General features: G+C 47.8%; 1 protein-coding gene across 13 annotated transcripts in view; it reads left to right on the forward strand.

Moving 5' to 3' along the window:
• EPB41L1 (erythrocyte membrane protein band 4.1 like 1) overlaps positions 1-22,260 on the forward strand; it is a 134,730-nt gene that overhangs the window by 52,337 nt on the left and 60,133 nt on the right. The gene's annotated exons all lie outside the window — the stretch shown is intronic.

Genomic DNA, 22,260 nt, shown 5'->3' on the forward strand with positions numbered 1-22,260 from the left:
ACATGCACCTGCTGTATATAAGGCTAAGCTCCGCCCCCTGAGGTCAGATTTTACCTCAGCGCTGAAGGAAGGAGGAAGCTGTGTCTGTGTCTGCTACAGACAGACTAATAAAATCCCCATCCTTCAGCAAAACAAACGGCCCTCCAAACATTACATGGCTGTGGCTGCTTATACCTCCTCTTCCTCACAGAATGAGATATTATTTAAGAGGAGAAAGTTATTTAACCCTGTCAGGTCGGAAGACAGCAGGGAAGTTTCTGTGGAGAAAGGAGAGCCCAGTCAGGCAGTTTCTTCAAGAGATGCCTGTTCAGGCAATAACATCTCTTTACCAGGTATTGCCTGCAGTAGGAATACCTGAGAGGTCTGTAAAAGGAGAAAGGAGAGCCCAGACAGGCAGAGTCTCCTCCTCCCCTTACCTATTCTCACAGTGTTGTGGAAAGGCACAAAAATAAACAAACAACAGTACATGTTTCTTCAAGAGATGCCTGTTCAGGCAATAACATCTCTTTACCAGGTATTGCCTGCAGTAGGAATACCTGAGAGGTCTGTAACAGACCACCCTCTCTTGCCCATGGCCAGCACATTTTCCTGCCTGTCACTGGCAGTATGCTCAACAACAAGCTCATAACAGGGACTAGTGCTCAGAAAAGGGACTAGTCACCACAGTACACAGTCCCCAGCTAACTCACAGGGAGTGGCTTGGGAGTTGGAGGATGTAACAAGATCCAGTGAATCCTCTCACAGGGGTGAATATAGTGATTTGCAAATGACCTGAGTGGCATTGGCAAGTGAAATGCCCCATTTATGCTATATGTGGGGTACACACCAGGACGACCACCGTCGTGCACGACCGATAGACGACCATGGAACGATTTCCCTTGGACTTCCCGGGAGCTCCCAGGCAGTCCCCAGCAAACGATTAGCAAAAATTGTGTTTTTTTGCGGAACGATCTAGATCCGATCCCGATGCGCCCGCGATGGTCGTTAAGACGGTCGGATCGCTGGTTTTTGTTTTTTTTGCAAGAACACATGCGACCGTCGTCAGATGGGCCTTTGAAATTTGAATGAAGGGGCTGGACTAGCAGAGGGGGAGGACTAGCAGAGGGGGATAGGAATAGCAGCAGCCATTTTAAACCAGTGTATTTCTGCTTTGTTACTAGTGAGGCTTGGTTTATACCTGCTGAACGCTGGACATAGCTATTTACACATTACTTTGTTTTGCCTGCCATTACAAAGTGTCTTTTAACCCTGCACTATGGAGAATGCAGTGATGGGTAGTCACCAGCAACAGTACCTGCTCTATTATGCAGTTTTGAAGCTCAGGCGTCAGAGAGCCCAGCGCAGGAGAGAAAGATCATGCTGGACAAAGCAGTGGCTACTTCAGCGTCAGACTCGTTCGCACATGCCACTGCTCAGGGACATCAGGGAGAATAACCCAGACGATTTCCGTAACTTCTTGAGGATGGATGATGCCACATTCCAGGAATTGCTGCGTCTGGTGACTCCCCACATCGAGAAGCAGGATACCAAGTATCGCATGGCTATCCCTGCTGAGGAACGGCTGGTGGTCACCCTGAGGTTTCTGGCGACAGGACGGTCTCTTGCTGACCTAAAGTTTGGATCCCTCATCTCCCCGCAAGCTTTGGGCCTCATCATCCCGGAGACCTGCAAAGCCATTGTGAAGGTGCTGCAGTACCAGTATTGCAAGGTAAGGATGAAATATACACTGTACACTTTATTGTGCAAACAAAATATTTTTATTTATAATTTAGGCCTAGGACAGAAACAGGTTTTTTAGGCCTTTCATGGTTAAAACATGTAAAATAGTAAATAGATTGTGTCAACAAAAATATATTATAATACCATATATAAAAGATATTGTACAAAAACACACACTATATATAAAGATTTAAGTATGTATGACCCAGTTTAAACTTTCCCAATAAGTACGGGCTACTGTGTGGCAGAGGATGTCTGCCGCAGATAAGTAAAGGCTGCGGCCCACATGGCGCATGGCGCAGATGCAATGGTCCCGGCCACATTGATGTGCGCCATACGCCATGTGAGCAGTGGCCATCACATACCTGCAGCTGAGACCATGTCTGCCGCACAGTACCCCATACTATTGGTAAAGACAAAAGGGCAATAAATGGAGTTTGCTATCCAGATTGAGGAGAATCCTGTTCTCCCTCTGGTAATGCAGGTACAGGTAGCAGCATATAAAAAAACAAAAAACATACTCTGTTAACTTCTGGAACAGGCACTTACAACAGTAGGGATAAGGTACTGTGTGGCAGAGGATGTCTGCTGCAGATATGTAAAGGCTGCGGCCCACATGGCGCATGGCGCAGATGCAATGGCCCCCGCCCCATTGATGTGCGCCATACACCATGTGAGCAGTGGCCATCACATACCTGCAGCTGAGACCATGTCTTCGGCACAGTACCCCATACTATTGGCAAAGAAAAAAGGGCAATAAATGGAGTTTGCTATCCAGATTGAGGAGAATCCTGTTCTCCCTCTGGTAATGCAGGTACAGGTAGCAGCATATATGTAGAAAACCAAGACAAAAGACACTCTGGTAACTTCTGGAACATGCCCTTACAACAGTAGGGATAAGGTACTGTGCGGCAGAGGATGTCTGCTGCAGATATGTAAAGGCTGCGGCCCACATGGCGCATGGCGCAGATGCAATGGCCCCCGCCCCATTGATGTGCGCCATACGCCATGTGAGCAGTGGCCATCACATACCTGCAGCCGAGACCATGTCTGCCGCACAGTACCCCATACTATTGGTAAAGACAAAAGGGCAATAAATGGAGTTTGCTATCCAGATTGAGGAGAATCCTGTTCTCCCTCTGGTAATGCAGGTACAGGTAGCAGCATATAAATAAACAAAAATACACACTGTGGCCCTTGTGTGGCAGAGGATGTCTGCTGCAGATATGTAAAGGCTGCGGCCCACATGGCGCATGGCGCAGATGCAATGGTCCCGGCCACATTGATGTGCGCCATACGCCATGTGAGCAGTGGCCATCACATACCTGCAGCTGAGACCATGTCGATGGTAAATGATAAAGTAGCCTATTTTTTAAGACAGATCCTCAAAAACAGGACACTCTGGATCTTCTATCAGTAAAGAACTGTAGAATTGACGGTACTGGGGGGGTTGAGAAGGCTGTGTAGGTGTTGACTGGGTATGTGTTGGAATTGTGCTCGACTGGCCTGCTACGGTGGCAGGCGGAGTAGGCACTGGTGATTCTAATGACAGTGGTGTGTCTGGTGCACTACCAATGCCAACTATTTTAGTGCCACTGTTGAGATACCCTAAACTGCCATTATACACCAACTCCATGCATAACTTTTCAAAAGTAAGTTGCTGGTCAGGAGCCATGTTGCGAACACACTCTGCCACATAAGTGAAGTAGTTGTCATGTTTGTCCGGGTTTCTTTGCAGGACTTGATGTGCCCGCATCATAAATTCTTCATGTGCCGCTGCTTCTCCTTTTTTTCCTTTGCCACGCATTTTTTTGGCACGGGGGAGTGGTGGAGTGGGTTCCAGGGTGGGTGGCGGAGTGCGTGCCGGAGTAGGAACTTCGTTAGATGTGCATGCATTATCAGATAGGACAGATAGGTCTGGGGTTGCAGGTGGGTAGTCACCAAGCTGTAAAAAAATTGAACATGTTTACTAATCAATTCTATTTACTTCTAATTTCAGTTCCCTACCAGCGTGAATGAATGGAAAGTCATCGCAGAGGAGTTTGAACAGCGATGGAACTTCCCAAATTGCGGTGGAGCCATTGATGGCAAACATGTCCGCATAGCCCAGCCTATCAATAGTGGTTCCTACTATTTTAATTACAAGGGCTATTTTAGCATTGTACTAATGGCTGTGGTGAATGCCAACTATGAGTTTATCTTCCTGGATGTAGGAAGGAATGGCCGTGCATCGGATGGTGGCACTTTCAAGGACACAAAGTTCTACGAAAGGCTCATAGCGAACACCCTTCACTTGCCGTCTGTCCAGGAAACTAAACAGGGGCTTAACTTTGTTTTTGTGGCTGACGAGGCTTTTGGCCTGCACGAGCATGTCATGAAGCCATATGCGCAAAGGGGCCTGAACCATGACAAAAGGATCTTTAACTACAGGCTATCCAGGGCACGGCGTGTTGTGGAAAATGCTTTTGGCATCCTGGCAAGCCGGTTTCGCATTTTTCACACTGCCATTAACCTGAGGGTGGACAAAATTGACTGGGTTGTCACGGCGTGCTGTGTCCTGCACAATTTGCTCCGCAGAAAAGCCACACAGCAAAGGGCTACAGGCACAGCACTCCAAGAAGACCAAGAACTGCCAGAGGAGGTAGTGCAGATATCCTCCTTGCAAACCCCAACACAACGCTACACAGGGAGTGCACGAGCCAAACAGGTGAGGGAAGAGTACATGGCCTACTTTAATGGGGAGGGCGCTGTGGATTGGCAGGAGGAATCAATTAGATAGCCAAAAAAATAGACTCACCGATGCAGACTGCGAATTCTCCTCCTCCTCCTGCGCCGCGACTTCTTGGTTTTCCTGTTCGACCATAAGGACTACTCCTGTCCTCATCGACTCCTGGCTGAGGGTGAATGTCAACCGGTCATAGTACCAGAGCGATGTTTGATACATCTCGTCGACTCCAGCACCAGACTTCTTTGCAGCCTCCATCTTCTTGTGTTCCTTTAAGAACACCGTGCGCATATTCTGGATGCGTTTCCTCACCCATTCAACATTGGCCTCTGGGTGAAATGGAAGACTGTAGCGTGCCAACTCCTCCAAGGCTTGGTTTCTTTTCATTTTGTTTGAATACTCCTTGGATTTGGTTCTCCACAGGCATTCGTGTGTACGATATTTTTCAATAAACCCTTCCAAAAACTCTTGTTCCTTTGCGTTGGACATTGGGACTGTAAAAAGATAAAACCATTTTAGTTGTTATAGTTATACCCATGTTTTGTTTCATATTTAAATTTTTATAGTTATAGTTACCAGTTTACCTAGTTCTTATGTTTTAAGTATTTAAAATGTTAATAAACTTTTATGAAAACCACTATACATTTTATTGTGCAGATTGCTATTCACACACACAGGTGAATGGGGCCTAGCAGAGAGGAGTGCTTGGAATACTGCAATGGTGGACAATGGTTTATGTATATATATCTATATATACACAAACACACACACACAGGTGAATGGGGCCTAGCAGAGAGGAGTGCTTGGAATACTGCAATGGTGGACAATGGTTTATGTATATATATCTATATATACACAAACACACACACACAGGTGAATGGGGCCTAGCAGAGAGGAGTGCTTGGAATACTGCAATGGTGGACAATGGTTTATGTATATATATCTATATATACACAAACACACACACACAGGTGAATGGGGCCTAGCAGAGAGGAGTGCTTGGAATACTGCAATGGTGGACAATGGTTTATGTATATATATCTATATATACACAAACACACACACACAGGTGAATGGGGCCTAGCAGAGAGGAGTGCTTGGAATACTGCAATGGTGGACAATGGTTTATGTATATATATCTATATATACACAAACACACACACACAGGTGAATGGGGCCTAGCAGAGAGGAGTGCTTGGAATACTGCAATGGTGGACATTGGTTATATGTATACACACAGACATGGGGCCCACCCAAAAAAAACAGTGACATGGTCGGGTGCACGGTTGCCAAACCAGTGCTTTATACACACTATATACATTGGTGGCAACAGTGGGCATGCATAGAAGAGCATTGGGAGTGCAAACATACCAGGTTGTTGTTCTGGGAGATGAGACAAGAAGGAGAGTCCAACTGCTGCGCCAGCGCTGTTTGCTATGTGGAAAAACATGGCGCCGGGGGAGTGTTTAGGAAATGCCACTCAAATAGGCTGGATCAAACGACGGACGCACCGACGGACGGACGACGGAGGCGGCAAAAAACACTCACGATCTGCATACGATTGACGGTCGGTCGGCCTGGGATTGACAGATCCTACCTGCAGCACGTAGGACCAAAGATGCGACCAAACGAGCGGCGTGAACGCGCATTTGATCGGAATCGGATCAAATAAATGTCAAAAACACACGATAGTACATACAATCTGCATACAACCGGTCGGAATTGGATCTAAATTGACAGAATCGTGCCCTAGTCGTCCTGGTGTGTACCCAGCAATACACAGCACACTCTGCCCTGAACAAGTGCTTGAGGTGTAGTAATTCACCCAGCTGGCTTTTGCAGCCCCTCATTAAGGAGGACAGATTGTTCTCTGTAACACCTGGGCATTCCTGAAATCCCTGCCCTTTTTACCCTAGAGATTGACTCTGCTTTCTCAGCACAAGTGGGGGAAAAGTGCTGCAAAAAATAAATAAAAATAAATAAAGTTCATAGTAACTGACACTGTGGGCCAGTATTATTTGCCCTGGATAAGGCAGAGTAAAAAGGGTTCCAGCGAACTCCCTAGATTCCCTGCTTCCAAATGGCCCTATTAAAAGCTGTTAATAGAGCTACCCTGATGATTGGCCAGGCCTTTAATTCTATTTCAAATGCCTGCAGAACTGCCAGCAAGCAAGTGCAGATCTCAGTAATGTAGCTCCTGCATCAGTGGATGTCCCAAACCTAATTCTGATCTTTCAGTCCTGATTTCATACAAAAGGTTAAGTTCTGCTAAAGTCCCCAGCCCTTCAAGGGGCCTGTTTGCTAGGAGGGTCATTCTGTTAGAGCCAGCAGTTTGAACCTAGAGCAATGTGACAGCCACAGAGTGCTCAGAGGAGGCTTCTCCCAGACACAGGTCACGAGAGGTGAAGTGAATATCATCCTAATAAAGACAGAGGATTCCTCCCTGTCTTTCCAGCCTGCCTCCTGTAGGCGAACTACCATGTACAGGTGGGAGGAAGGGCATATTCCCCTTGTTCCTTTTCCTAAACAGATATGCTCCCATCCAGGGAACACTAGTTCTGGATGCTGGATAAATAATGTCCCTGGCCCTTTAACAGGGCTAGATCGAGTCGGCAGACAATTGCAAATAGGTTGGGTCAGCTACCATTTCCCTGTAAGGAAACAGGACCTTTCATATAGGCCAGTACTGAATATATATGAAACCTTGGTCTTTCCATATGGAGGGTTTAGCAGATATACCCTTTAGGCTGGTCCAAGCTAAACATTGTAGCTAAACAGACCCGAAGGAGGCATTGAACATGATACTGGAACATCCAAATCATAGGAGGCTGCTAAGTTCCCTGTGGAGAGACGTTCCATGCAACTGGACTGTAATGGATTTCGGACTGTCCAATGCCCCTTACATACTCATATGCATCATGAAGGCAGCAATTACACACCTCAGACAGTAAAGGGTTCACTGTTATTATCTACCTAGGTAATCTCCTGGTAGTGCATGCAGAACAATTGTCCCCCTTTTCTCCCAGGTATCTTATCCTGTCGCTCCTCTGGCATCTAGGTTTTCATAAGAACCTTGAGAAATTTGTATTAATACCTTCCCAATCTGTTGTCTTTCTGGGGTCTTTGATAGATTCCTCTTCTTTATCAATAGCGGTTCCCTCAGACAAGTGGAACGCCATACAAGTCTGTTTCTTAGGTGCTCAGTTTTCACTGAGAGACTTGGCTAGGCTGATAAGGAAAATGAGAGCCTCAGATCCTGAGTTTTCTCCACGTACCTCTCATATGCAGACAATTCCAGAACCTCCTATCATCCCTTATTTGACAGGATTAGGACAGACAAAATGATACTATCTCCCATAGTCCACAGGGAGATTCACAGTTGGAAAACATTTCCTATTCCAGATCTCCCCTACCTCCTACTCCAGACATAGTCATCACATCAGATGCATCCCTCATGGGCTGGGGGGCATTCACCCAGTGCAATACAGTAGGAGGGAAGTGGACCGCTTGAGATTCTAAAGCTCATATCAATCTCAGAGCTAAGAGCTGCCAGATTGGCTATATCCTCTGTATTTCCCTCAGACCCACGGGATAATTCAGTTCAGCTCTGTCTGGACAACAAAACCACTGTTTATCTACCTCAAAAGAATAAGAGGCACTTGACCTTGCATTCTCTGTCAGCAGGCAATAAATGCCTGGAAGTGGGCAGTACAGCGGTCCATTCTCCTGTTTGCTACATGCATACAAGAAGAGTTAAACAAGATAGCCATTTCCTTATACATAACCAGTCATACTGTGGATTGAGCAACTCTCCAGTTCCTTCGGAGGTGTAGATTTAGATCCCACTGCTGCCATAACACACCAGAGATCTTTCTCAGAATTGCAAAGACCTTGGGTCACCCACAAGTGGTTACGTTTGCAACACCATCAAACGTACAAGTTCTGACATTCATATCCAAATATCAAGGGACTCTCCACATGTATGCTATGTCCTTTTTCGCGGGCTGACATTCCACTTTCATATGCCTTTTTCCCTCTGGCTCTGCGGTTGTGGGTCATCCACAAAATCAAAACAGACGTGTCCAAAATACCCAAATATTTCTGGCATATTCTGTCTGGCCCTCCAGAGTTTTGTTCCCTTTATCAACCTTTTTCACAAGGTTCCGGGCTTCCTCTAGGTTCATCTACAGACTGCTTCCAGGGCAGCACAGACCTACTGAAACATCTTCCACATTGTATGTGGATTGCAACATTACTAGGTTGCAGACCATTCCCAACCTCTCTGCCTTTTCCATGCCTTGCCTGTTTTAGGCCTAGAATAAGATCCAGATATCAATCCATAATTGAATTTCTAGCCTTACAGTCCTCTAACCTTCCTTCTTCAGGCCCCCTTTTCCGAGCCTAGCATAACTCTGGACTTCCTTGCCACCACATTCGAAACAGGTTTGGCTTATGCCAAGATATGCTCATATGGCTTGACTCTAGCTCTCCTTAACCCAGGCCTCAGAGAATAAGAATACTTAAAGGATTCTTTCTAGCTAGCCCACCATGCTATGGCATTCTACCTGGTGGGACATTAATCCCTTTTGTACTTCTTGGCCACTATACCACCATCTGCAGATATCTTTGGCCTTTCAAAGAAGTTAGCTTCACTGTTAGCCCCTGCCTTTGCAGCCAGAGGGGCTGAGTTTTCGTCAAACCACATATCTGAACCTGGATGACCCCTACGCCAATGGGTTTCCTTATTATTCTACGGGGACACACAAAAACAAGTTCCATGCACACACCTCTGGTGGAATGTGATCTGGTCAGAGACCAGTCAGATCCAGATCTTTGTATAGTTGATTGCCAATCCACTTACTTACCCCTCACAGTACCTGTAAGGAGAGACATCAAACAAACTTCTCTCTCACATGCCAGAATATGTTTCATCCTGCCAGACCTTTTTATGACCAGGGAGTGTATAGTTTCCACCATACAGAGTTCTGGAATAGACACTCCACTTCAGAGGCCATCCCCTTCACTGTGACGCAGTTAATTCAATGGCTGCTAGAGGCATACCATTTCAGACTGTATTGCAAGCTGCACATTGTTCATCCGCTTGGACTTTCTTTAGACATTGCTGGAGGCCTTCTGGTTCTCAAAGAATTGCGTTCCTTAGAGCAACCACCAGGTGTGTGGTAGTCTACCCACCAGCTGTTGCTAGGTGGCAAGCCTCCCGACGAACAAACACTAGTTTGCAGGAATCTATGATCTGCAAACTCTCTTTGTTCTAGGGAATAGGATTGCCACCTAGCAACAGCTCCCACCCTTCCCACCCAGTACCTTGCTAGGTCTGCTGCTTGTTCTCTCTAAGGTTCGGTTATATACCTAACTTATCCTTTGATTCAAGGCACTCCAAAGGCCTAGAAGAAGCAACAAGTGCAGTCACCTAAAGATCAGAAATTAATTATTTCCTCTTCTCTACTATACTCACAAGTTTGCCTCAGTTTATAACATGCCTGGCTACAATACAGCATGGCAGTTATTTCAGTTGTTGGTTCCTAGTCCAACCCAGTTTCATTCTTACTCCTTCCAGTAGAGTTTCTCAGATCTGATCTATGTTCGTTATGAATGTTCAAGTTAACATTTATTTTTGCATACAATGGTCTTTGCATACAATGGTATTTCTCTCTTGTTCCACTTTAGGATTGCCATCTGTAAGCTTCTGTAAAATCTGACCTCAGGGGGCGGAGCTTAGCCTTATATACAGCAGGTGCATGTGACTAGAGTGCACCTGCATGACCTGCAGTATATGTGCACTGCCTGTGCACATGTCATGCATCAGCAGCTAAGCTCCCTACTCCCCTGGCTGTGGTAAGGTAAGTGAAAATTTTATTTCACTATACCATTCCAGCGTATGTCGGGAGGCTTACACCATAACCCACCAGCTGTTGCTAGGTGGCAATCCTATTCCCTAGAACAAAGAGAGTTTGCAGATCATAGATTCCTGCAAACTAGTGTTTCCCCAGTATGGCATTTAGTCAAGCAAGCTCTGACAGCATTAATTACACTGGATATGAGCTGCCTTTAATTCACAGACAGCTGTGATTCAGGGAGAATTCCACTTTATTAGTTTCTCAGTCTCCCCTATCAGTCCGGCTCAGGTGGCAAATTATAGCTACTGCACACATATAAGGTCAACTCTGCCTTCCAGATTAAAGGGGCAGGTTCCTCAGGTAGTGGAGCCTATCATGCACCCTTTACTTAGCCAGTCATATGACTTTGTTAAAAATGGCTGTCAGGTGGCCCAGGGGAAAACTTAATTGCTGCTCTGGGCAGTAATGGGCCCCTTAGACCAAAGGCCCCAGTTCGGTGCGCCTGTTGCACCAATGTTAGTTTCGCCTCTGCAGCCATGGATGAATCAGGTCTGCCACCCAAAACGCCAGCTTCCTGTCATTCACCTGACGCACAGCCAGCAATGAAAAAAGTACCAGGATTTTATCACAGGGCAGCCTTGCACATGCGCACTACAGTCCGTACACATAAGCAATCTATCGATAATCTCAGGCTTGCTGATTCTCTGCCATGCTATCTGATCTGAATTAAGCCCTATAATAGCAGAGTTTGGCGAGAGGAGATAATTTGAAGGCTGTGACAGCTTATGCTATTTTAAAAATACAAATCAATACCACATCATTTTCATTTATTTTAAAACCAACACATCTAGGGGCAGATGTATTAAGCCTGGTGAAGAGATAAAGTGGGAGGTTATAACGCACCAGCCAATCAACTCCTAACTGATTGGCTGGTGCATTATCACCTTCTACTTTATCTCCACTTTATCTCTTCACCAGGCTTAATACATCTGCCCCATTATGTTGTAAAGCCAAACAGGGCTTTCTTAAACTATTTGAAGATGGGTGTGTATGTACAGTTCTGTAAATTTTGTTAAATAGAAATACCCCCACAAAAAAAAAATATTGTTTCCTTTGGTAATCCAAATAGAAATGACAAATAAGTAATGCAAATAGGACTTGAACTGGTATAGTCATAGCACTAATAAAATACTAACAGCTGGAGATATCAATATTCAACAAGTTAATCAGAAGTGAGAAGGTAGCCGAGGAATGTGTAAACACCCCAAAGGGGAAGGAATTACCTTATAGATGCGGTGGGGGCCGTGCCTCCCCGAACTCACGGATCTCAGTCTGGAGTCTTCTCTTGATACAGGAATGGACACAGAACACTCGACCACTGGGTTAGGTTGACCTTTTATTTTCAAAGCAGTCACTATGGACGTCAACCTCTTTCAGTTAACAACTTAATAATATTATCACAACAAGTGAACAAAGTGCAATAGTGTAGAAACGTTTTACCAGATCCATCAACAATATAAGTAAGGTAGACATTGCACCATACCGTCGGTAAATGTAAGCGACAGGAAATGTTGCCAGGATTATTCCTTTACAATGCTAGGAGAGGAAACATGTTCCCAATACTTTTCAGTAGTACAACATGAAGGAAATGTTTTACTAAACTATCAGACATTACACAGAAGGAAATGTTTTGCAGTGTTACTCAACAATACTCATTACCATTAAAGCCAATCAGTGCTTCTGACCTCTATTCAGGGTAGGCTCTTGGCATTCACACAAACTAAGGTTACCGGTAACCATTACCACTAACTAAGGTCCCGAATTACAGGTCCTACTGACCTGACCCGTGCACAGGGATTTCGGTGGGGCCCAAGCGGTGATCCTAGCTGAAGAGGGGTCGATTGATTGGGGCGTGGGTGAACCCCACTTGGAGTCCTGGAGGGTTTAGGTCAGTCTCGGGGGTTGGTAAGGAGGCCTTTAGGCCCTTATAGTTACTACGTTTCCTTACCGACGAGGGGGTATGAGAAGGGCCACAGACCAGGGCGCTACTCTGCTGGCTTGCAGCGGCAGTTGCCACGGGTGACCGCAACGGGGACTCTGCAGGGAAGCGGACAGTCCATCTGAGGTGGCTGTTTCTTGTCAGGGTCTGCTGTTAAAGTAGGGGCCAGCGAGGGGTGCAAGGCGTCCTTGCTCGGCTGGGGGATGGTCCCTAGGGTGGGAGCTGTCCTGGTGGCTAAACCCTATGTGGGTGCTAGGCTTCTGGGTGCCCCCAAGGGGCAAACTCACGGTTAGGCGACTTCTCAGCCCTCCCACAGGGTGGGTAAGATGGCGGCTGCACCCTCTCCTCTAGGTGCTGCAACATGGCGGCCGTTTCCTTCCTGGCCTGCGGGTGGCTGCCGGGTTCCGCCTGCCTCCTCCTGGTGGTGCTGCACTTCTGTCCTTCAGGCTCCTGGTGAGCGATATGGAGGGGGGATCACAGGGCCACCGTCGGATGTCTGGCCGGGCCCCTGCGTGATGGCATCGGGCTCCGGCACCGGGTGCCACTTGCTGAGGTCGGCGGGGGTCACGGGGCTGGCCGGGCGGTGTGTGCGGCTATTCACTGTTTTGGGTTAGCGGGGGTCACAGCTTCTTTCAGCGCTGTGTAGCCCGGCTGCCTGCGGCACTGTAAGCACGCCGCGTCCCGTCTCCTTCCCGGGGTCGGCGGGGGTCACCGTGACGTCACCCGCCTCACTCTCTCTGCAGCTCCTCTCTGGCTCGCGTCTTCGCGCTGCCGGTCTCCCGCGCGGGCTTCTCCCTCCTGTCCTTCTCCAGGAACGCCTCCTTCCTCCTGTCCCTCTCCAGGAACGCCTCCTTCCTTGTCACCCACGCAGCGCCGGGTCAGGGTGCATTAACCCCGCCCGCGCAGGAGTGACTTGCCGGGCTTCCATTAACCCCTCCTTTCCTGGGGCTTACATCCGCCCGTACTTTTTCGTGGTCGTGTCCTCACGCCACGTTACCGAAGGGACCAATCCGAACCATTCAAAGTTCTGAATAAGTAAAGTCTCTTTCTCACACAAGGGTATAACATCACAACAACTGTAAATTAAGAACGGCATCATAACTAACAGTAGAACATATCTATATACAATAATGACAGGCCCTTAGGGTTTGGGAATTTTATTGTTGGTAGCGGGCCGGCAGTGTATCCTTAATACTTCGGGAGGACCGTCTCGCCGGTAATGCTGGCGCTTCTTCTTCCGCCGGGGTCACGTAGTCTTCTACAGGTTCTGTGGTCAGTGTAGCCGGGATGGACGGTATGCTCCACCCTTCGTTCAACAGCAGTTCCTGCGGGCTTCTGGGCATGCTCCCGGGGGCGACGGTAGGGGCCTCCGTCTGTCGAGAGTATGACTTAGGCTGGTTGCGATGTACCCAGTGCAATCGAGCCCCGTCCGGTTCTCCGCTTTGGTGGACTTTGATTGCTGCCGTCGGACTCTTGGTGACCATGTAGGGCTCGGCCTCCCATTTATGGTGAAATCGACGCCAGGGATGACTGTTAACGCTAGGGGTGAGGTGATTCCACTCCTCTTCTGCAACCGGCTTCTCTCCTCTGTTGGCGGGGACAAGGTTCACTCTTGAGAGTAGATGCCGTGAGACTGGGCCGAAGGAAATCGGTGCCTCCATCTGTCCACTTTGGCACCAATGGGCACGCCTGCGGAAAGGACGCCTGTCGGGGCCCGGCCGGTTTCTTCCCTCTGGCACCCCACCTGGACCAGTCACGTTCACCGCTTTGGCACCCTTTTCCTCCTCCACCACCTCGAACTCCACCGTCTCGCCTTCTCTGAGACTGCACAGAAGTCTCCGCGAGTGGCTCTTCCTTAGGGCTGTCCGATGGACAAAAATGTCATCCCTTGTGTCGTTGCGGTTGATGAAGCCATATCCCCTTCGGATGTTAAACCACTTGACCGTCCCTTGGGTACGCGGGGCCAGCACTCTCTTCTCCACTTGGCTCCCCTGGACGCAGATTATGTGCCGTTGGGTGATCTCCCCAGCCTGGTCTTGGTTAACTGGTTCCTGTTCTAACGCTGCAATCAGCTCTTCAGGGCAACTCCTTAGTATGTTCATGCCCAGGATGATGGGAGCAACTCTCCCTTCCCCGCAGGTGATCACTAAATACCCCTGCCTGGGTAAACGGGTTCGCCCAATCTGCAAATCTGCTTCCCAGTACCCGTTGCAGACGACCTCTCGGCCATTGGCAGCGACCACCTTCACTTGCGTGGGGGGTTGTCTAAACTGTACTTTTCCCCAATACTTTTGGAGAGTGGGTAACTGTATCATGGATACCTGTGACCCGGTGTCGATCATGGCCACTGTCTCTATCCCATTGATCACTACTGGGATCCTCGGGCATTGTCCTACATATTGGGCCCACCATTCCTCCGGGTCTGAGTCTCGCCTCCCATATTCTCGGGGTGGGTCCCATCGATTCTGGTTCGACTGCTGTCCTTCCGTCTTCCGTCTGACCTCCCCGCGGTTGGACGCGGTTTGCTGTGTCAGCTGGCGTATGTCTCGCTGCATTGCAGCCATCCCGAGGGCCAGGTCTTCTACCTGGCGCTGGAGGGATTGGTCTGGATGTACCGCTGGCGGTTGGCCACTCTGGATGGTCCGGTCTTTCAGTCGGCCGACTGGTTCAGAGTTCGTGGCCACGGGTCCTCGAGCCCCCGTCATCTCCGGATATTCTATCTCGGGGTCGGCGTGATTCCCGATGGTCAGGATGGCGGTGTGCTTAAAGTCGTCAAAGGACTTCCCCGGCATCTGCATCTTCAGGATTCGCAACTGGGTCTTGATGGTGGGGTTCGAGGCTCCCTCCACGAACTGGAGAGTGAGCGCCTCGTCGCTGTTACGAACCTCATCTGGGTCAACCGCTTGGATGAGCTTCAGGGCCTTCTGTAGACTTAGGGCGAAATCCCGGAGGGTTTCGCCTGGTCGCTGTTTCCGACCGTAGAGTTGCATCTTCAACTCTGGGAGGGTGGCGGTCTCGAAGATTGTGGCCAGCCGGTTTAAGATCTGTTCGGTGTCTGTCTTTTGGTCGTCCGCCCACGATTCGACCTCGCTGAGGGCGGAGCCCGTGAGTTGGCCGATGAGGATCTGTACCCTCTGCTCTTCTCTCGGGGTGTAGAGTTGGGCCATGGACTTCATCTGGTTCTTGAAGGCCGTGAATGTGGCGCCCTTGTTGGGGTCCCCACTGTATGTCAGCATCCATGGGGCCCCGAAGTAGTAGGGTAGTGTAATGGGAGCGTGAGGTGCCGTTGCGGGTGCAGGTATTACCACTGGGGCGGCCACCTGTTGATCGCCGCCGGGGGCCACGACGGGTGGTTGTCCACCTCCGACCTGTACTGCGTCCATCTTGGTATCGGATTATACTCCGCATTGACTAGATCCTGTTCGTGACGCCAGAGAATTGTAAACACCCCAAAGGGGAAGGAATTACCGGTACTTATGTATTATCTGGGCTCCCATGTTAAATGCACCCCATTTTTTCATACCTCTACTATCCAACTACACAAGGAGTTGATTTTATATAGTGTGGCGAGCGTAGCGAGCCACCGTGCCCGAAGCGTGGTGAGCGCAGCGAGCCCCGCGAGGGGATGCGGTCTCATAAGAAAAACGGGAGCCCAGATATTACATAAGTACCGAATTACCTTATAGATGCGGTGGGGGCCGTGCCTCCCCGAACTCACGGATCTCAGTCTGGAGTCTTCTCTTGATACAGGAATGGACACAGAACACTCGACCACTGGGTTAGGTTGACCTTTTATTTTCAAAGCAGTCACTATGGACGTCAACCTCTTTCAGTTAACAACTTAACAATATTATCACAACAAGTGAACAAAGTGCAATAGTGTAGAAACGTTTTACCAGATCCATCAACAATATAAGTAAGGTAGACATTGCACCATACCGTCGGTAAATGTAAGCGACAGGAAATGTTGCCAGGATTATTCCTTTACAATGCTAGGAGAGGAAACATGTTCCCAATACTTTTCAGTAGTACAACATGAAGGAAATGTTTTACTAAACTATCAGACATTACATATAAGGAAATGTTTTACCAAACTATCAGACATTACACAGAAGGAAATGTTTTGCAGTGTTACTCAACAATACTCATTACCATTAAAGCCAATCAGTGCTTCTGACCTCTATTCAGGGTAGGCTCTTGGCATTCACACAAACTAAGGTTACCGGTAACCATTACCACTAACTAAGGTCCCGAATTACAGGTCCTACTGACCTGACCCGTGCACAGGGATTTCGGTGGGGCCCAAGCGGTGATCCTAGCTAAAGAGGGGTCGATTGATTGGGGCGTGGGTGAACCCCACTTGGAGTCCTGGAGGGTTTAGGTCAGTCTCGGGGGTTGGTAAGGAGGCCTCTAGGCCCTTATAGTTACTACGTTTCCTTACCGACGAGGGGGTATGAGAAGGGCCACAGACCAGGGCGCTACTCTGCTGGCTTGCAGCGGCAGTTGCCACGGGTGACCGCAACGGGGACTCTGCAGGGAAGCGGACAGTCCATCTGAGGTGGCTGTTTCTTGTCAGGGTCTGCTGTTAAAGTAGGGGCCAGCGAGGGGTGCAAGGCGTCCTTGCTCGGCTGGGGGATGGTCCCTAGGGTGGGAGCTGTCCTGGTGGCTAAACCCTATGTGGGTGCTAGGCTTCTGGGTGCCCCCAAGGGGCAAACTCACGGTTAGGCGACTTCTCAGCCCTCCCACAGGGTGGGTAAGATGGCGGCTGCACCCTCTCCTCTAGGTGCTGCAACATGGCGGCCGTTTCCTTCCTGGCCTGCGGGTGGCTGCCGGGTTCCGCCTGCCTCCTCCTGGTGGTGCTGCACTTCTGTCCTTCAGGCTCCTGGTGAGCGATATGGAGGGGGGATCACAGAGCCACCGTCGGATGTCTGGCCGGGCCCCTGCGTGATGGCATCGGGCTCCGGCACCGGGTGCCACTTGCTGAGGTCGGCGGGGGTCACGGGGCTGGCCGGGCGGTGTGTGCGGCTATTCACTGTTTTGGGTTAGCGGGGGTCACAGCTTCTTTCAGCGCTGTGTAGCCCGGCTGCCTGCGGCACTGTAAGCACGCCGCGTCCCGTCTCCTTCCCGGGGTCGGCGGGGGTCACCGTGACGTCACCCGCCTCACTCTCTCTGCAGCTCCTCTCTGGCTCGCGTCTTCGCGCTGCCGGTCTCCCGCGCGGGCTTCTCCCTCCTGTCCTTCTCCAGGAACACCTCCTTCCTCCTGTCCCTCTCCAGGAACGCCTCCTTCCTTGTCACCCACGCAGCGCCGGGTCAGGGTGCATTAACCCCGCCCGCGCAGGAGTGACTTGCCGGGCTTCCATTAACCCCTCCTTTCCTGGGGCTTACAAATGTGTTTGCATTTATAAATATATGTTACTAACAGTGTTACCGATGGCCATCATAAGCATTGTATATGTTCACATGCACAGCCCACCAGTAACTGCAAGAGATACATCTCTTCTGATTACCTGATGGCATTATTGAGCCACAATGAAGCTGGAAGCAATAAACAGTTCCATGTATATAGATATGTATGCCATATTGTCCATGTCTGTGGCCATATGGACAGCGATCTTGTCACTTGGCTCTCAGATTGTGGGGCTACATGGCCAGTACAGGACCACCCTTTAGAATTCTGGTGCAAAAATGTATAACTGCCATGTAATTGAATGCCAATATCAGTTATAAGCCTTACAATAAATCTGGCACCAGCACCATACTCATTACTAGTCCAAAGACAATTATACTTTGTGTACTTTAACAGTTTACCGTGACATGTTTTTTCCATGTTTTAAGTTGTCACTATTTAGAGGAAACACATATTAACAATATCTTTTTAAGATTGCAAAAAGTGAAAATGACAAAAGTGTCATTAAAATGATCTCTAGACTTATTGCTGAAGTATATGACAATAGTTTTAGGTGGATCAGTGTTTAAAATGACAGCTCTAAATTAACACTGATCTTGCCACCTTGATCCTAAGCTTTGACATCATTTAAAAAAAAAAAAGTTTGTGCAACAAGTTAAATCTCGAGAGTTAAATACACGAGAGTTATACAGCCTGCCTTCTTCCAAGTAAATGGACCTCTTCCCAGTTATTTATTTCCTGATTTAAAATGTAACTTGCCTAGTCAACCTGCTAAAGGCAGGAGTAGCTGCCTATTGTTTATTTTGTTTCACAGGTAGGTTACTTTACTAGTGTACTTAGCATCATGAATACATTGAGATCATTGGGTCGACAGTCATTAGGCCGACACCGTTGGGTCGATATACAGCAAGTTCGACAGGAGACTAGGGCGACATGGGACAGGGTCGACAGGTGCTTTGGTCGACACAAGCATTAGGTCAACATGGTCTAAGTCGACAGTCAAAAGGTCGACATGTATTTCACAGTTTTTTTTACCCGAATGTTGACACAGTCGACATGGACACAGGTTAAAGTGCACCGCGTTCCCTCCCATGGCTCGCTACGCTTGGCACACTATTTTATTCTCCCACCACACCCTAGTGAAGAGTAGGATATGAAATACTCCCTGTCTGTACATGTCGGCTCAAAAAACAGTGAAAAACCCCATGTCGACCTTTTGACTGTCGACCTAGACCATGTTGACCTAACGCTTGTGTCAACCTAAGTACCTGTCGACCTTGCTGTATGTCGACCTAATGACTGCCGACCACCTTTAGGTCGACTAACTGACGGTATCCCATTGAAACAAAGAAAGGAAGTGCTTGCATTGCATAGTAAGCTTCGCGTCCTAAAATATTGTCCAAAAAATGTACTGGATATATATATATATATATATATATAATAGCAGTAAAATCAGCACTTATCACCACAGCATGAGCTGTACAATGTTCATGTCTAAGAGCTGTCCAAAGGCAAAATTACATATATTATAGAGAAGGTTTTAAAGCAAAAAAAAAACAATACGCTTGGTCATCGGGACTTCATCAGGACTTTGAAATGAACATCGTACAGCCCATCCTGTGGTGATAAGTGCTGCTTTTATGTGGCAATTCAAAGGGGAAGCTGAAGACAGAACTTTCTACAGTACTGTAGTAGCTTGTTCTTAGATAACAAGAGGACTTCAAAATGAAATGTTGACAGAGACAAATTTACAGAATTTATTATTTCCAACTTTGAACTTCTTATTTTTTAAATTTTTTGGGTTACTTTGTGGATAATGGATCTGGAATTTATGGTAAAGAAAATATACAAAAAGGAGAGGCAATGAAGAATTATTTTGCAACTTTAAACATTGCCTTCATGCTAAACATGTAAATGAGTAGACTCCAGGTTGTACTTGTGGTATTTTAGAACATTTGAAACCGAAATGTAATAAAAACCTTGACCTATTTTCATGATACTGTACTTGCGCAATCTTTGTGTACATTTATAAAATATGCTTTGTCCATTTTTTGTGAAAGTTTGAATATTCTGATTGACTGCTGGTTTATCTAGCCAAACAAAATCATCAGCACACTGCAATGGACCAGCAAAACATGCTTGCAACCTACATGATAACAACATGCAGAGATCTCAGTTATACCCCTTTCACACCAGAAATGCAGGGACAAACCCGGGAATTCAGTTTCCGGGACAAGCAGGGACATTCCCGGGTTTGGACCCGTTCACACCAGAAAAGTCCCTGCATTTTCTGGTGTGTGAAGTGGGCGGGAAGGTGGCCGGCAGGAGGTGGGGAGGAGGCGGGCAGTCGGCGGGATGGCGGCGGAGGTGGGCAGGAGGTGGGGAGAATACTCACCCCGGTTGCTGGTCCTCCGCACAAGCCAGGGATCCACACAGGTGGCGGCGCAAATGAAGGGACAGGCGGCAGATGAAGATGACATAGCTCTCCGGCGCCCTCACTGCAGCCGGAGAGCTGCGTCATCATTATCCACCGGCTGTCCTGTCATTTGCGCCCGCCGCCTGCATCAAATTGGGTAACCCATTCACACCAGCCAGGTCCCCGGGTTGAACCCGGGAAGAACCCTGCTACCTAGCAGGGTTGGATTGCCGGCAAATTAGCCCGGTAATTTGTCCCGGGTACCTTTCACACCAGAGGTAGTATGGGGTTGTTCCCGGACTCAACCCGGGAATTTAGGCTGGTGTGAAAGGAGTATTACATACACTTGTAAACATATGGCAAGCTACAGTGCCAGCCATATCAAAGTGTTTTTGCTCTGGTAGTCCTACACTACATGATAATAGCACCATTTTTAGTCATATATTTATGTATTTTTAAATTGAGAGCCAACTCACCTCAAGGCACCACAGAACCTCCAATATGGCACTGCCTCTGATCCCACACATGCCTCTCAAAACAGTGATAAACAGAGTAAAAAATGCTCAATCATTTTATTGGTCCAACGCAGGGGCATATGGGGGAGGGTTTAATCTAGACTGGTTGGTCTAGTGTCTGTGAACATTGTAATGCTCTGATTGGCTGCTGGTTAGTCTAGCCCTTTGATGTTTACAATGCTCTGTTTGGCTATTGGTTAGTGTGCTGTGCACGTTGCAATGCTCTGATGGGTTGCTTTGCAGTCTGGGCCTGTGAACTTTGTAATGCTCTGATTGGCTATGGTTGGACTAGCCCAGGGGTCCTCAAACTATTTTGCTGTGGGACCCCATCAGACAATAAAAATAATGACAAGACCCCAGCAACATACTGCAGAAGGTCATCTCATCACATGTGTAGTCAGAAGACAGCACATACGTGGCAGCATTGTGGAGGCACAAAATGATGGGAGGAGTCTAAAATAACAGACAATTCAACAGATCTATTACACTCCTCGAAACACTGACTGAGATTAAAAAAGTAATCAGCCTGATTGTCAGCAACATGGAGTCGCGACCCCTATGCTGAGAAGGTCGGGACCCACTTTGGGGTCAGGACCCACAGTTTGAGAAATGCTGGACTAGCCCAATGAACTTCAAGGTTGTGGTTGAATATGGTACTTCTTGCCCTATTAACATTCCAGTGACTTGGATGGATGAAAAAAGAAAGCTGCTTCCCAAAATGATCAATGGACCTGCGCTTAATAATTTGTGTCTGAATTCAAAATCACTATGAAAACTTCTGCAAAAAATGTTGCAACAAACAAAAATAATAGCAAGCCACCTGGGGGACTATATGTATTTATCTCTTGTAATTGGTAGTTACAGATGTAATCACAACATCATTCAGCAGTGTTGGTATGCAAGTAGTGGTCACAGTAAAAGGATAAAAAGTCCATTTAAAGTTTTACAGGTAAATAGTAACCCAGCGCCTTTCATAAAAGCAATTCATCCAGCTCAGTAGGGATCCCAGAACTACCAGTGTCAGCGGTGTAGCAATTTCAGGTGAACTGAGAGCTCTTTGTCCTGCATAAACACATTTTTCTCCAGCATAGTGCTTTCATGATTGCTATACAGTCTTCTGTGCTTCGTAATATCCGTAGAAATATACAGCAGGGTATAACAGTAAGAAATATCCGAGGCTCAGTAACAACGGTGGTAGGGGTTAATCTTCTGCAGCAATGTTTTTTTTTTTTTTTTTAAATCTGCATCATTACATTTAGAGGAGCTCTTTGAGGATTTATTTTATTACACTGTTGTCACTGTAATTCCTTCTCCTGTCACAGCTGCCTTATACTGGCCTGATCTGTGTTGTGGTGCAAGGAGGGTCCACTCTCTCACCTCTCACCCCACTGGCTTTGCCCAGAATGTCATCTTCTCATGCAGCATGCGACACAGTGGGACAGAGATTTAGTGAGCAGAGGTATGAAAGAACGAGTAAAAGAAATGGTAGAAAGACAGAAGAGGGGGAGGATGGTTGATAAGAAAGCGAAGGTGAATGAAGAAGGATGGGGGGAGCAGAAAAAGCTAATGGGGGAGGGTGGTGCAGAGGCTTGCACACTGTACTGTGTATATAGGAGGTGAC

This window comes from Crinia signifera, chromosome 6 (genome assembly GCF_055691185.1).
Source record: "Crinia signifera chromosome 6, ASM5569118v1, whole genome shotgun sequence".
NCBI lineage: Eukaryota > Metazoa > Chordata > Amphibia > Anura > Myobatrachidae > Crinia > Crinia signifera.